General features: G+C 35.0%; 1 long non-coding RNA gene across 2 annotated transcripts; it reads left to right on the plus strand.

Annotated features, from left to right (window-relative positions):
* The first annotated feature begins 8 nt into the window (after nucleotides 1-8).
* On the plus strand, nucleotides 9-12,257 carry LOC111940952 (uncharacterized). 2 transcript variants are annotated; one of them, XR_015280302.1, is made up of 6 exons: nucleotides 9-90; nucleotides 860-1,007; nucleotides 1,675-1,812; nucleotides 7,111-7,199; nucleotides 8,966-8,996; nucleotides 11,583-12,257. It is a non-coding gene; the product is annotated as an uncharacterized LOC111940952 (long non-coding RNA). The 2 variants fall into 2 exon arrangements; XR_015280303.1 differs by having other exon boundaries at nucleotides 11-90; nucleotides 900-1,007.
* Nucleotides 12,258-15,579: the final 3,322 nt, after the last annotated feature.

The raw sequence follows: 15,579 nt of genomic DNA on the forward strand, positions 1-15,579 counted from the left end.
CCCCTTTCCTGCCGATGCCAAAGAATCTGCCTGACGGAGGCGCGGTGGGATCCTGCCTCGGGGCCTGCTGCGCTGGAGCACCGCGGGCAGGTAAGAGTAGTCGGTCTGCAGCGAGGCAGCGACCACCCACCCGCAAAACGGCTTAAATATCATAAATCTGATAAAGTCATCCAACATGTCTTCTACGTAGTATTGTGGAAACGTGTGACAATGTTTAAATAGTGATTGGTTAAACTAGGGGTGTGTGTGTTGTTGCCTTTTTTGTTTGTTTGTTTGTTTGTTTGCTGCTTTGTTTTATGATTCCCGGCGGAGAATTTTGTAGATCCAGTATAGACGGCACCTAGCTGTCCGCCAGGCGAGCAATCTCCTCGTCCCTGCAGACGGAGCGTTGTCCTTGCTCAGCCGGAGCGGCTGCTTTCCTCAGGTGGGCTCCGTCATGTACGGAAAATCACGCTGTGAAAAGCAAGCGCCCATAAAGGAGTCGGAGGAGTCCTGCAGCTTTACTCACGTAATGGGACAGAGTCCACTGGGGCACACGCCCACGGTGTTTTCTCTCTCGAGGTTTTGGAGGATGCAGCCTCCTCTTACCCTTTTATCCTAAACTCCAGACCGCGCGTTGCCCTCTTCCTTTCCCCACTGGCTGAGCTACGAAGAAAGTACAGCCTTTCCGAACCGCCCAACACATATCCCCACTTGAACCTGTCATTTTGTCCCAAAGTTGAGGTGTTGAGGCTTGTGCAGACCCTTGCCTTTTTCAGGAGTCAGGCTGTCTGGGCTCTGTAACAAACTTGCGGCTTGAAGTCAGTGGAGATACTAAGACCCATTTCAAAGACGTTAACACCCATTCCTTCACCCATAGAATTGTTTGTAAAGACATTAGCGCACATCTTTCCCACCAGCCACCTCTCAGAAACTCTTCAGCAGTAACTGGAGACATGGAGGTGTCCTGACCCTGAGAGCTGGAATCCCAACCTGCTTTTCCCAATTTAAGCACTTAAATGTCTAAGGTAAGATGGTTTTTGACATACACTCTTTCCAAATGCAGCTGCTGAGGGAGTAAAGGAAAACTGTAAGTTTTGTACTTGCTTTTTAAAATAATGTAATGCAAAGGGTCATTTAGCTGAAATTTCTGTGTTTTGTCTTTTTTTTTTTTTTTTTCTTCACTATTCCTTGTTTCTCTGTTCCTGCTTCTCCATAACTTTAAGTGGCAATTCAATGCCTCAAAAAGTTTTTGTTAAAATAAAAACATGTAAAAAGCCCCAACATCTTCTCAATTCTTAGTCTCTGCAGTCTATTGCCATATTAAATACTAGAAACTCCATTTCCCTTCCTCTCATTATCTCCTAGGGTCACAATACTGGATCCCTGTGGTGTATACACTGATGTTAATGCCTGCAATTAAATGTTTTCCTTTCTGTGTCTTCCATCTTTGGAAAAAATTTCCAAAAAATATTCTTTTTTCAGAACCATGATTTTTCTTTCCTTTCTCTTTTATTCTCTGATTCTCGCAGGTTAATGGTTTGAACCATACTGAACTGTATGGCAAGAGCCATTTACATTTTTAGGAAGAAAGGAAGGAATATAGCTTAGAGTAAAAGCAGGAGGAAATTGGTAATTTTATTCCAGTTTATTAAAGTTAATCCAAGTTATTAATTATATGGCCTGTGTTGGTAGCAAGGCACATGTGGAAGGAGTTCTGGCAGGGAAACTTCTGCAAGTTGCACGAGTGCACGAGAACATTTTCTAGAAGCCTCCCAAGTGATATGAATGGATCCACAAATTTGAATTCCTTGTCTGCTTAAGCAAAGCAAGGTAAGTTACTTGTGCTGGTATCTGACAAATTGTGTATATTGATGTCATATTTTCCTTTAACATACTAGACATTGGAATATTTAAATTCATTGCAGCTGCATAACTTCTTGTCTGAAAAGTGTTTTACACTTTCAGTTTATGTTTCAACATCAGGCCTGGCTATCTAATCTAGAAAGCACACATGGTGTATGACTGCAAACACGGTTTTCAAAAGTGAAAGGAGAAGGAAAACTCATTTTGCAAAATAACAACAAGTCAGTTGATCAGTGGGCATAAAAATTTAGATTAAGCAGTTAGTGGGCAATCCGTCACTTGAAGTTCAGTCAGGAATCTGCTCTCACACTCATAGAGCTCGGCTTTGTTATGGGCAGAAGAGCTCTTCCCCACTAGATGGTGATACAGGAGCAGCTCTGGCTTCCTTGTTTTTAGGGTAGCAGGTTCACCTCCTGCGGGTTCACATTCCCACTCGTGAATACTCTCTTGAAAGTACTTTCAAACAAACTTCCTCCTTGTTTTGTAAAAGCGAAGACTCTGGAAAGATTTTAAAGAATGTTGAACTTTACAAAGAAAGAGGAAGTGTTCAAGTCACACAATGAATGTGCAAAACTTATTAGGACACTTTGGAGGAATATCTGTTTCATAAATTTGACATTCTAAATGGTGTGAGTTAGATAGTCTTTTATCTAACTCAAAAAGAATGGTTTAATTCAGCACACAGCAATCTATCAATCCATATGGCATGAATGATTCTATGGAAGATCTTAGTTATATCTGAGGGATATCTGTCAAACTGTTTCTCATTTGTAAAGACAGCAGCAAAAGTTGAAGTTGTGGATTACAAACACAGGTAGCTGTATCAAAAATACATGATATAAACTTTAGACAACCGAATAGTAAGGGCTATGGGAAAATAATGGTGCATATGAAATGTAACTGGTAGCAGTTAAAAGCCTCACAATTCTTTTTCTGTGAAACTTAGAGTTTTTTAAAATAAGTGGGTAGAATTGTCCTCAAATGAGCAATTTTATAAATGTGGACCAGTTGCAAAATAATTCCTCCACAGTTCTTGCTCCCCAGTGGTTTCAATGCTTCTTTCTCTGATTCTCGGCATGTTATCTCAGTGTTTACTCTCCAGGCCTGATTCTTCTAAAAAGGTGTGGGTTATCTGAGATGCAAACTGCAACCATGAAAGTATAGCAAACGAAAAATAGGAACATTGAACAATAAAGTTAATTTGGAAAGCCTTTGTTTGTTAATCATTAGTGAGAAGCTAAGAAATTGCTTAGAGTAGTTTAGCAAATCAAAAAATAACTTCACTCCCTACACTGAAAAATTTAAATTTGCCATTGCAGTTTTCCTTGTCAGCGTCCAGTTTTAATTTCTGAAATACTGCGTTGTGAAAACACCCTGGTACAAGTTTTTGCTATTAGAAATAAGCAGAAAGTAAGACATCGTAGGAAATAAGAGATTTTCCGCTATGATTTTTTTGTTGTCAATACGATTGCTAATATTTGATACCAAAACACCTTGGCTGAACCATACCTTTTCCTTCTGACCGTCTTGACAGACACCTTGATGTTGTCACTCATCTTGTCTTACTGTATCTCTTGTGATAGTTCAAATGTTCTTTTCACAACATTGATAATTAAGTCATCTTTAAAGGTAGTAAAAAGTATTTTTCCTGAGAAATCTGTGATCATTTTTCTCTGCTGTTATTGCCCTGAGTAGGATCAGATGACATAGTGGTAATATGTCCTCCCTGTCCTGTAGCTTCCACTGCTAGAAACACCAATAGAATTGCATTGGTGGATGAAAAATAAACAAATAGCACAAAAATCACTTGGAGATATTTCATTGAGGTTGTAGCAGGTATTTTCTGGAATTTCTACATATAATTTAATTTTTCCTCTCAGCTTGAGTGATACAAGTGCTTGGATATAAGCTATCACAAAATTATTGTGTCTACCTTTTTACTCTGGGAATATATCTATTTTAACACATTTTTTCTAATGTTCTACCTGATTCTCATAATAATTTCTGCTCCTCACCCAGTTTCTATCTTTATTTTTATTGATTACCATACTGTTGCATTTGAGAAAGAATAATTGAGAAGACATCTAGACACATCCATGAAAACCAGAAAAAAATAATGTTTCAGAGTTCTCTTTCTGAATTAAATGATTTTTGGAACCACAGTCTTAGACATCAGATTTCCAAATAAAAAAATGGGAAGATTTAGCAAAGTAAAATAAAAGGAGCATAAACCGTAGAGCCAGTAGGTTAAAGAAATAGCAAAGCAACAGCATTAAAAGAGTAGTTAGTATAGAAAGTTATTAGTGTTTAGCAAATAAATGATTTTTGCACCTTTTAATTATCACTATTTATTTATTTATCACCTTCTGCCAGATTTGTTTGTGGCAGGAGTTAACTGATATTTGAAAATATTTTTAATGAAATTTAAGAAATTGTACAGAGCATTCTGTGTATTAAGAATTGGATCCATGAAGATTACCTGTAATAGAAAATTGAAGAGTGGTCTAGAGAGGTCCGAGAGATTTGTGAAAAATTATTTGACTCTAGAAAGCCAAGTTCATGCTTCCCTCTTTACTAGTATTTATCTATATGTCCATTATTTGCATGTTTCAGTATCATTTTTACCATTTGCCTGCAGTGAACATCAGACTTTCTAGGCTGTAGTTCCAGGTATACTGGGAAAAATTTTATAATGGTAATTTTATTTCATGATAGTTCTGTTGTTATACAGGAGGTACAGGAGTTTCACAGCTGAGAAAAAGAAAAATTATTTAGAATTTTATCTTGAAATAAACAGGTAATATCAATTCAAGTAAAGTGACAAAAGTAATGACTTTATGCAAAATTTGTACAGAAAGGCGCTGAGGAGCAAGACTTAGTGAAAGGCATTTAGAATGTAATTTACTAATCTTGGTGATATGTAGAATTGTTGTTACGTATTATAATAAATAAGAATACTGTGACTCAGGACTAAAATCTAGTTTATGGTCTTCTGTAATATGATTTGAGTCCCCATCTTTAAGATGGGCGAATGTGCATTGCACTTTTAAAATGTATTCTTACAAATTCCATAATTAAAATTAATTAATTCTTCTCATTTAGTGTCTATTCTGTTTTATATCTAGCTATCTGGACAAATGAATTAACCTCCCTATCATATTTCCCTCTTAAGTAGACTCATTACATGCAATTGCACACATAATTTTCTTAATCAGTTAACAGAATCTGATAATCTTCTTATTATATTGTGTCCTCAGTGATAAACACACATATTGTTTATTTCCATTTTGAAACCCAAACAGTATTTACTAGTACTTTTGGTTAGCCTTGAAAAGTAAGTTTTTCCGTTTAAAAAAAAGAAATAGATTAGAATGAAGATAGAGCTTTCAGTAAAATAACTGTGTTGTACTTTCACTGTGATATTGCTGAACTGACCACTGAGAAAGGGAAATACCTTCTTTCAGACCCAGTCACTGTTACCTGTTGAACAGTGTCGATGCAAAGCTTGAAATTTTTTTTCCACCAGCATTTTGACTTGGGCAATTTCAACCACTTGGAAGCTATATAATGTGAGATTCCTAGTTAGAAAGCTTCAGCTCTGTTGAATGAGAGCTATATTCACACTAGAGTAGTTCAGTCCCCTGTCTCATTTTCAACCCCTTCCAGTGCTTTAACAGAAGCTTCCCTTCTGTCTATTCAATGCTTCTTGCTGCTGTTAGCACTGCCAACTTGTCTGCCTTAACTCCAGGGATCCAGCTCCCAGATAATCCCAGCTACTTTCCAGTTATCTACTCTGAGGTGTTGAGTGTGTTTTCTAAGCCTTACTCTTGATTGTTAAAAAAACTGCTGTGTTTGTATGAAAGAGAATATAAATGTTGTTGTTTATAATACTTGCTTGTTAGTACAGAATGCCAGTCTCTATTGACAACGAGTTAGAAAACAATCCCTTTACCCTAAATAGCTTACAGTTTAAATAAACAGCCAAGAGAGGAAGGACTGAATGGGAAATAATGGAAGAGTAGAATAGAATAAGTGAACAGCTGAGTTTAATGTTTTTTGTTATGCTATTTGTCCTTTATTTTTTTGTATCTTACTTCTCCTTGAAATGGAGAGTATTTTGCTTTCCTACTATTTTTTGAACTGGTGAGAGTATCTGATTTCCCTGGGACTTTAAGCTCCTCATACAGACATTAAAGAAAAAAAAATATCTAAGTAAATACATTTAACAAGTTATTATTTTGATTTTGGAGAAAAAATCTATACATGTTAGTAGACCAATCTTATTTCTGCAGATTGTTCTAGTGCGCCAGCAGTTACTTTACTATTCACTATTTTTTCAAAGGTACAAAATCTTCCAAATAAACTATTTTAGGATTCACATGCACTTTTAAATTGTATCAGTTTATGCTAATACAATTTAGAGCAGATTCATTCTGATAATAGATAGTTTCACAGAAAAGGATGAAAACAGTTTACAGTTGTCTTTAAGCATCATTTAGGGCCTGTACTGTGCCCGAAATGGGTAAGACTGCAAATACAAGGTCCATGGCCCAGACATACCCAGATGAGTTTCTATGTAGGGTGGTTTTCATACCTAGACTCTTAGGTAATCATATAAAAATGGTGAGGAAAACTTCCCACAGCAAAGTCTCAAGGAAGGTTAGTGGTGCAAATAATGCTTTCTCTCTTGCAAAGATAAATCACTCAGTGGGCGAAATATAACTTCAGCTCGGGTAAAAAAGTTTAATTTGCATATTGCATGTCTGCAGTCATGAACAGCCCTCAGAATAAGAAAGAAAAATATGTTATGTCTTTTACTCAGGCAAAAGCCTATTTCAAAATTGTACACCTTAGTAGCTACTATAGACAATGTGATTTCTCTCTATCTGATAAACAAAAGAGCCTAATAAATAATAACATACTGCTTTATTTTCTGTTTCACTACCTAAGTATGTATTCTGCTAGGGAATTTTGTGGCTTGATATTTTCAGAGAAAACTCTTGCTCATAGTTCTGCAACTTTATAAGTTTTCTAAGTTTCCTTATTCTGATTTTGAGTAGCTATTGCATCAGACATTACAGATGTACTGTGCTGTTATTGCCAAATCATATTATTTATCTCCTAAAATGCTCACAAATGATTAATTGAACAAGACATAAAAATAAATACAATAAAATACACAACACATTAGAATAATATTCAAATTAAGGTGCACTTTCCAGAAAATACACATTTTAAGTTATAGTATTTAAATGTCTTACTTAGGAATTATATGGATCCTGAGAAAAGAACAATGGACTTAAAAGGTTTTCTTGCTCAGGTGTATATGATCTTGAGGAAAATTTAATGAAAATGTAAGTAAACCTTTATAATTGTACCAGATATCCATTATTTTTTTTCTAGTATAATTTAGAAGTACAGGTATATAAACCAATTAAAAATATTCTTTCCTAAGACACTAACAATACAATAATATAAGTGCACTTTGACACTGGGATAAGTATTTGGTGATAGAGTAATAATTATATTAACACAGCTGGACAACTCAGCATTATTTTGCTGCTGAAAAATTTTGCACCTAAAATTTGCATCAAATACTTTCTAATTTTAGAAAAGTTCTATTACCCTTAATATTATTATTTTATAATATGGATTATTTGTTTCAGTGCTATGAATTCACTGGGTTTAAAAACCATGCTGTCATACTACATTGTTGGGAAACCCCATTAGATATACATCCATTTGTGAAGTGAGAACAAAAACAAATTAAGCAGATAAAAATAATCTGGCCTAACAGTAGTTAAGTCTTATTCAAATATGAGTATAGAATATGAAACCTTATTAGGAATCACAGGCAAAGAAGAGGAACAAGATATTATTGCATACACTGAGGCACAGAAGTTCCCTCTGAGTGGCAGAATCTGTAAAGTCCATAGTGGTGATAAAAGAGAAAAATCAAAAAGGTGCTTTTGTGGTCAGTCAGAATGAAACATTAGGCAAAGGTTACAAGGCAGATGAAATTTCAAACTAGGCAGAACTTTGGTAGAAGTACAGCATATATCAATATGCCAAATATTAACAAGGCCTTGGAATGTGTTGACCACATTTGTTATTTAAACCTTAAGAAGGAAAACAAGGAGAAATGCGTCAGACATTGAAACAGTCAGTATAGAGTTCTGGGAGAATTTGAAGATTAAAAGCAACATGATGATTGTGGTAATGAAAGTACAGAACTCATTATTTCTAGGATGAAAACAAAAATACCATTAGTAAAAAAAATCCCACAGTAAAGGATCATAATGGAAAAAAAATCTCAGGGTGCCAGCAGATCCTTAGAAAAAATACTAACAACATCAAAGACAGAAATATTTCAAAGTGAAGAAGCTTGGAATAATGAACCAAAAAACATAGGACAGCAAATGACAGATTTGCAAAGAAGGATGAGAGAGTATTAGTAGCTATCCTGAATATCTTCAGAAGTATCCTACTACAATTCAATAATCAAGCACAATGTTTAGATGTTTAAATAAAAGTATCTTGAGTAAGATATATGAAGTAGTATGTCCACTGTGTTTGAAACTGAAAAAGACTAAAATGGAGTGGGGTTTTTTTCAGTTTTGATGAACTGAATCATTAAAGTTTGGACAACTTGAGAATCAACAGAGAAAAATATGCTGCAAAACATGATACAGAAAGAGCAAGCTGTTGGAAAACATGATAACTTGAACAAAATGAACTTGACAAAAATATGAATGAACAAAATATTCTGGCTGTACAACCAAAGGTGGGATGGCTAGTATTCATATATGTAAAGCGTATCTGAAAATGGGAAGGCAAACACAAGTGTTTGTTCTGAGCCAAAAATCAGAGCTCAGATTGCAGGAAGAAAGATTTATGTTAAGCATTAGAGGAAAAAAACAGAAAAGCAAAGCCAGTATTTTCACAGTTTAATAATTTAAATACTGAAGTAGATGGCCTGGATAGATTTTAGTATCTTTATCACTGAAGATTTAAGGACAGGTACTGTGAACAGTTTAGATCTTGTCTTTGGGCAAGAGAATGAACTAAATAAATTTCCTTTCAATTATTTCTGATTTTTATATTTTATATCTCCTTTCAGAATGAAGTCAGCTGCAAGAAAAAGGCACAGGGTAAATGAACATAGTTTTTTTCTGAGTTATTGTCCTATATTAATGAAAGTACATATTTGCACCATTATTTTAAAAACAGAAGACCTGCATATGTCGCTTCCAGTTGGAATACAAGTTTGGAACAAAGGAAAAACAAATTCCATCTCTCTAATGAGACACTGATGATAATAATTTTTAATAAGTCATTGCATTCTGGAGCTAATGGGAGTTGTACCTATAGGAATGCATTTCATGTAGTTCCACAGTAACATAAGGAAGGTAAAGCTTAAACTCTTTTTAAGAAGACTGATTTTTTAATTAAAACCCTTCAGATTGTACCTCTTGTGAAATTATTTATTTCTAATGAATCTGCATTAGGCATTACTTCAGAGCATGACTTGATCCCTAGACACTGCAATGGCTGTCTTGAGCCTTGTCTTGACTCTGGGATTACTTTTAAATTACTAAACTATGTTAAATGAAATTTAAAGTATGGAGCTACAGTTAAGAAACATTTTTTTTCCATTTGCACAGTGCTCATTAGTCAATAGTAAATTCTATTGCCTTTTAGCGGTTGGTTGGTTGATTGGTTGGTTGTTTTGGCTTGCTTTTGTTTTTGGGTTTTTTGGGTTTTTTTCCCTCCAGACTACAGCAACTCATATATGATAAAAGTCTCTCTCAAGTTGAGAACTGTAAGGGGTTTGTTACCAAAAGCTGCTTTTGATTAATGTACTTGCTTTTGTTAATTTCTGTAACAGAAAGCTATGAGCTACATTTCAAACACTATAAAAGTGGTGGGATAGCTGTGATAGTTTAGGAACATAAGCAAACATGAAATTGTTCATGAAAATCAGGGGTTGTAGATTTTTAACTCCAATGATAGTGGTGATGACTTTATCATGTAGGTGGGAATTGGAAGGAGCTCCCAATTTGTCTGCCTCCTTTTCTTGTGTGTTCTGGGTGTATTCAATTTCAAATAACACATTCTGTGTGTTCTGTCTGTTAGTTAAGGTGTGTATTTGATGCATTCGCTTGATGAGCTGTTCAGAATGACAAGGGGTCTGACTCAAAATCCAATACTGTTAGTAAAAATCTTCTGTGCACTTAAAAGGAAATAGAGGTAGACCCTAAGGAGGCTAGCATGGCTTTCATGAGCAGCTCTTGTTCCAACAAACTGTTACACTTTTGCATTCACATTGTATAACACAACCTTTGTATGTTTGTGATACTAGCGAAGACAAAGCACATAGGGGTTACCACCAGGATGAAAACTCACGTTTTTCAAGTGCATGACTTTCATTTCTGCTACTAAACATTTTCCAGTAAAAGAAAATAAAAACCAATGATATTTTTATTTCTTTGTATTTGGGCTTTTTACCTATGGTGATCATTTGAAGTAGTAATCTGAGTAGCAATATTTAACTTATATTATATTTTACTTTTCACAGATGAAGAGGATAAACCTTGAAGGTGTTCAGGAAAACATTTTCTGTAGAATTATGTAGCTATTCAGTGCTGTTGTTTTATTCAAAGTGAAAAATGAAAAAAAGACACAATTCTCATGTAATATTAATTCAATTTTTAATTAATGCAGTAAACATAACTGCTGCCTATCTCTAGAAGTTCTATTACTAGCACCTGTCCTCCTTCACTGGATTACAGATGTATAGGAAAGGTGATTTCTGTCTTCACTTCAGCAACATTTACAGTATTTTTTTCCCAACAAGCATTTATGCCTTTCAGGTATTTGCTTTGTCCCCTCTTGTCCCTGAGAATGGAAATGTGACAAAGCAACTAAATAACTTCCTTTCACAATTTTTCTCTATATCTTTTCTCATGACATTTATAATAACCATATTTTTCTCATTTTCATCAGCAGTTTTGTAGATAATTTATGTATCTTAGTTAACTATTACTTTGTGGTCCCTTTACTTGCACCACCCTTATGTGTTTAATTTCCTTGTACTGAAATATGACTACTCTTTTTGATACATGTATTTATTTTAATGTATTTTTGCTCATTAGTTAGAGTGATGGTGAAGATTTTGCATGGTAGAAAACCCAACTAATAGCACTAAACAGGAAAAGAGATACCATGTAGGACTTCATACCTTTCATAATTTGAGTATCTGACCTGAGAATTTAGCTAATCCCTTTGGGGATGACTCAGTGTTTTTTTCCAGGGACAAAGTTAGAAAGTTTGGGCACACTGATACTTAGTTACATTTGGTATTAATTAATATGTAAATCCTAAATTTGGGTATAAAAATAGTGACTCTATAGAAAAATTACATGTTTATAAGTGAGCTGTGGCAAACTTAATAAAGTTTTAATTCCCCTCACCATCCTGATTTTCACATGTCCAAATGCCATTCCTTTAAGGTGTTCTTTCTTTAAAAAATTTCTTTCTACAACATTATTCTACTATCATAATATCATGATATCATACTATATCATACATATCATACTATCTAATTACATATTGGTTATATATATTAGTTCAATATACATCAGAAAATCAATTTAATCAATTAAAAATGCATCTTTATTAGTTTTTTTAGTTTTGAAGCATCCAGCTCACTTATTTTTTTTCTGCTTTGCATAAAGGTTGCAGAGAAGGCTGAGCCAACACACCAAATGTGGCTGAAATATGATGGTCACACAGCTCAGGGGACCAAGCTGGGCAGCAGAGGCAGGAAGAACATCTGTCCTCATCACCGCTGATTTCACTGCTCTGCCCTGTGTCCCCTGCTACCACTGCCAGCACCTGCTTAATTCTTTGATGTGTTTGCTCTTGAAGGAATTATTTCTATTGATGTAAAACAGTAGTTTATGAAAAAATGTGGTTTCTTGTAACAAGAGGCAAAAGCAAAACTCTCACTTGGAAAATGCCTGATTCAGAAGTTGTAGCAATTAATCTTATTTTTCTAAAGAAATTTTTCTTCTTTATATTAAGTTTTAAAGATATTTTAGTGGAGTTTAACTGATGATATAATTTGTTTGAAACATTTTCTTGTTCCTCTTTGCAATAATTCTACCTTGAGGAAAAAACTCACTCAAAAACTCACATGAGGCAGTCACTAAAAAAGCAGCCTGGAAGACTATGAGCTGAGGGAAGGAAAATTTCAGCTCCCAAATTATTCTGTGTTCCATTGGTGTATACTCACAATTTTTTTAACTGAAGCAAGATAATTAATTTTGACCATAAAGGTTCACCACTTTCATCATGTCATCACATTTAAAACATTAAATATTACATCATATATAGCAAAAGAACAACCATTTAAAAAAAAAAAAAAGAAAAACCAATTAAAAACCATTTTTAATTTTAAAACCATAAAAAAAAATATTTATTATATTTTACTGCAGGTCATAAATTTATGTTTTTCTTGACTGGATTTTTTACAGTGCTTTTGAATTTTGGCATGAGAGGTACTTTGGAGGATGGCAGGTTTTCCTTCTGCTATGTACTGGCATCATAGTACACCTTCACAGACATGGTTGGGATTGTGGGATGGGAAACAACATCCCTTGAAGTTAAATGATGAAATCAATGTCATAACAAATGAGGTTATGAAAATTTATTACTCTGCATGCTCAATAAAGATTTTCTAAATGTACACGCAATATGATTTTTTTAACATAGTGAAATCATTCTATTTATTAGCAGCTTGAAAATGTTCCCTCCTAGATGTAAGTTCTAAACTGGAAAATATTATTTTCAACTCCATAGGTAGAGATAGAAATCGGTACATTTGGTTTAGAAAAGAAAAGCAAAAAATCACGTAAAAAGAAAATAAATTTAAAAAATAGAAAAAGAGAGAAAATGTACTGTATTGTTCACAACTCCAGGCTATTTTAAAGTATTGAAATATTACACACTTCATAGTGGATTTTAAAGCAGGAAGTCAGCCCAATCTTAATTGAAGGAGCTTTCATTAGTCATTTAATCTCTATCTGTGGCAGTTGAGAGGTGCATTTATAACTTTTCTCAAACAGGTCTAAACCAGAAGGTACTTTTTGCTGTTACAACTAGACAAGAAGAAGTTCACTGGCCATGAATGGCATCACCTTTGGGGTGAAATGTGATAATGTAAGCAAGTGAAGTAATGCTCCTTAGAATTCTTTAATACGTGAATAGAGATGATTGTAGCTTGCATCACAAACTGCAGGGAGAATTTTGCTAGAAGTGATTTTACTATTCAGGATACAATTTTGTGAAATCATGAACAGAAGGTGTCACTCTCTTCTTAATGAGAAGTTTTACTTCAAGTGCAAATCAAGCTAGGATGTCAAAGAAAATATAAAACTTTGCAGTAGATATATTCCTGACAACCCTCAATTCAAAAGCCAGCCAGCTCAACTTAATGTAGTTTATCATTAAATCTGTAAAGAAAGTAAAATTCACACTAATTTGTAAAAAAAAAAGTAAATTTTTGCTTGGAATGACGGGCAATTCACTTGATAATTCTTTATTATATTAGAGAGGTCTAGATATGTGCTCTTTGTACATGACTATTCCAGTTAAGTAAAGTTTGTAATTGTTTAATCTTGATTATTTTTTCTGGTTGCTAATAAGGTTTTTACTAATAAATACCTCAGAAATTAAGGTTTTGATCTCTCACATCCCTAGTATCACTCATGTCTGAGCATTAATGATGCTTCTGAAACATAAAAGTGACCCAAAAGTCCCCCAAAAATTCTGTCATTCAGAATCCTTATTGTGTCCATTTATTTTCTCTCTTAGACTACTACCACTTAACTTTGTTGCCTGCATTTCTGTTTTAGTCCTCAGTTGTTCCATGACTACTTACTGTTAACCTTGCAACTTTTAAAATTCTTTTAGAAAGCCCTTCCTAAATTTTGGGAAACAAACTACCCAGCTTACTTACCTCAAGTAAGTGTAAATAATTAAACTAAAGTGTTGGTTTATTTAATCTTCCTGTATTTTTTAGAGTAGTAATGTCCATATTCTGAAAAGGGAAATGAACTTTAATTTTTAACGACAATAACGTTTTATTTAAGAAAATATGATCTCTGAAATATAAGTTGAAAGTACAATCATCTTCTTCTGTTAATCACTTATTTAGGGAAAACTCAAAAGTGAGGGTGAAGTAACATCATCTGCAGCATTTCACCTCTACATAACAGTTTGAAATTTCCACTAGAATAATTGTTTACTGGTTTTCTTGAAGGTCAGTCCCATTTCTTCCTATCTTCCCACAATGGGAACTAGTGTACACAACCATAGGATAACAATGGTCTCTATTCTCCAGCAGTTACCAGGGAAACTGAACTAATTAAGAATCATGCACATTGGAAACACTTTCAGTTAGGGACTGGGAAAAGCAGAAATTGTTCCTGAATAAGAAAAATAGTCATTTTTATCCTTATACAAATTTGGGATTTCCTCACTAAAACTAGTAAGTCAGTTTTCACTCTGGAAGTTTAGGTATCTTCCTGATTACTCAGTTTAGCTACTGGTTTGATACTTGTGCTAAAAATTTTGAAAAATTTAATGAACTTCATGTAAATATGACAGAACAATGTCTTTGAGTGATCCTGGTCACGTTAACCAGAATGCCCAAAACTCCATCAACTTCTGTGCTGTAAGTTTGTGCCCTAAAACTACACAAATGCACAATTGCACTTGTTGATTATGATTATGGATTTTTATTTAAATCAACACAAGAGTTGTGTGCTTTTCTTCTTCAAGTGGAATATTCTATATCATCACGTAATTTGAGTGTCAGCTGTTCTAACAATAACAAGTTAGGGAGTTTGAAGTTGATATAATTTTAATATAAATTCTAGTACATTTTGCAATGTGCACTTCATTCTGTAAGCTAAGAAAATGGTATTCAAAATTTTTTAGAGCAAGCTGCTATCTTCTAAACACATAGTCCTTTGAAATAACTCACCTAGTTGTTCAAAGGAAGCTAGCTGGTTGAATTTTTCTGTGTTTCAGCAAAGTTTTCTATGCTGTCTCTCATGGTATCCTCCTGGACAAAATGTCCAGCTCGCAGCTGGGTGATTGACAAATACATCATGTCATGAGTGAGCAACTGGCTCGTGGGTGGGACACAAAGGGTTACAGTGACTGGGGTGACATCAAGCTGGTGGCCTGTCACTGGTGGTTTCCACAGGGCTCCATCCTCAGCCCTATGCTCCTCAACATTTCTTTCCAAACTCAGACACAGGACTGGAAGGGATATGGAGCAAGTTTGCCAATAAAACAAAGATAGGAAGAGCTTCTGACTTTCTGAAAGGAAGAAAGAACATGTGAAAATCCTCAGGAAACGAGTGGGCTGGGCATCCACAAACCATGTGAAGTTTAACAAGAACAAGTAAAAAATTCTTGCACCTGGTGGCTCTGGTTGTGTGTATAGACTGGGGAAGAAGAGGCTGAAGAACAGCACTGTGGGAAGGCGCCTGGGACTCCTGGTCCATGGCAAGTTGAGCAGGAGCCAGCAGTGCCCTGGCAGCCAGGAGGGCCAACCCTGTCCTGGGGGCATCAGGGACAGCATCACCAGCCAGGCAAGGGAGGGGATTGTCCTGCTCTGCTCTGGGCTGGGCCAGCCTCACCTCGGGTGCTGGGGGCAGT

The sequence above is a fragment of the Cyanistes caeruleus genome, chromosome Z, assembly GCF_971803275.1.
Source record: "Cyanistes caeruleus chromosome Z, bCyaCae1.hap1.1, whole genome shotgun sequence".
NCBI classification, from domain to species: domain Eukaryota; kingdom Metazoa; phylum Chordata; class Aves; order Passeriformes; family Paridae; genus Cyanistes; species Cyanistes caeruleus.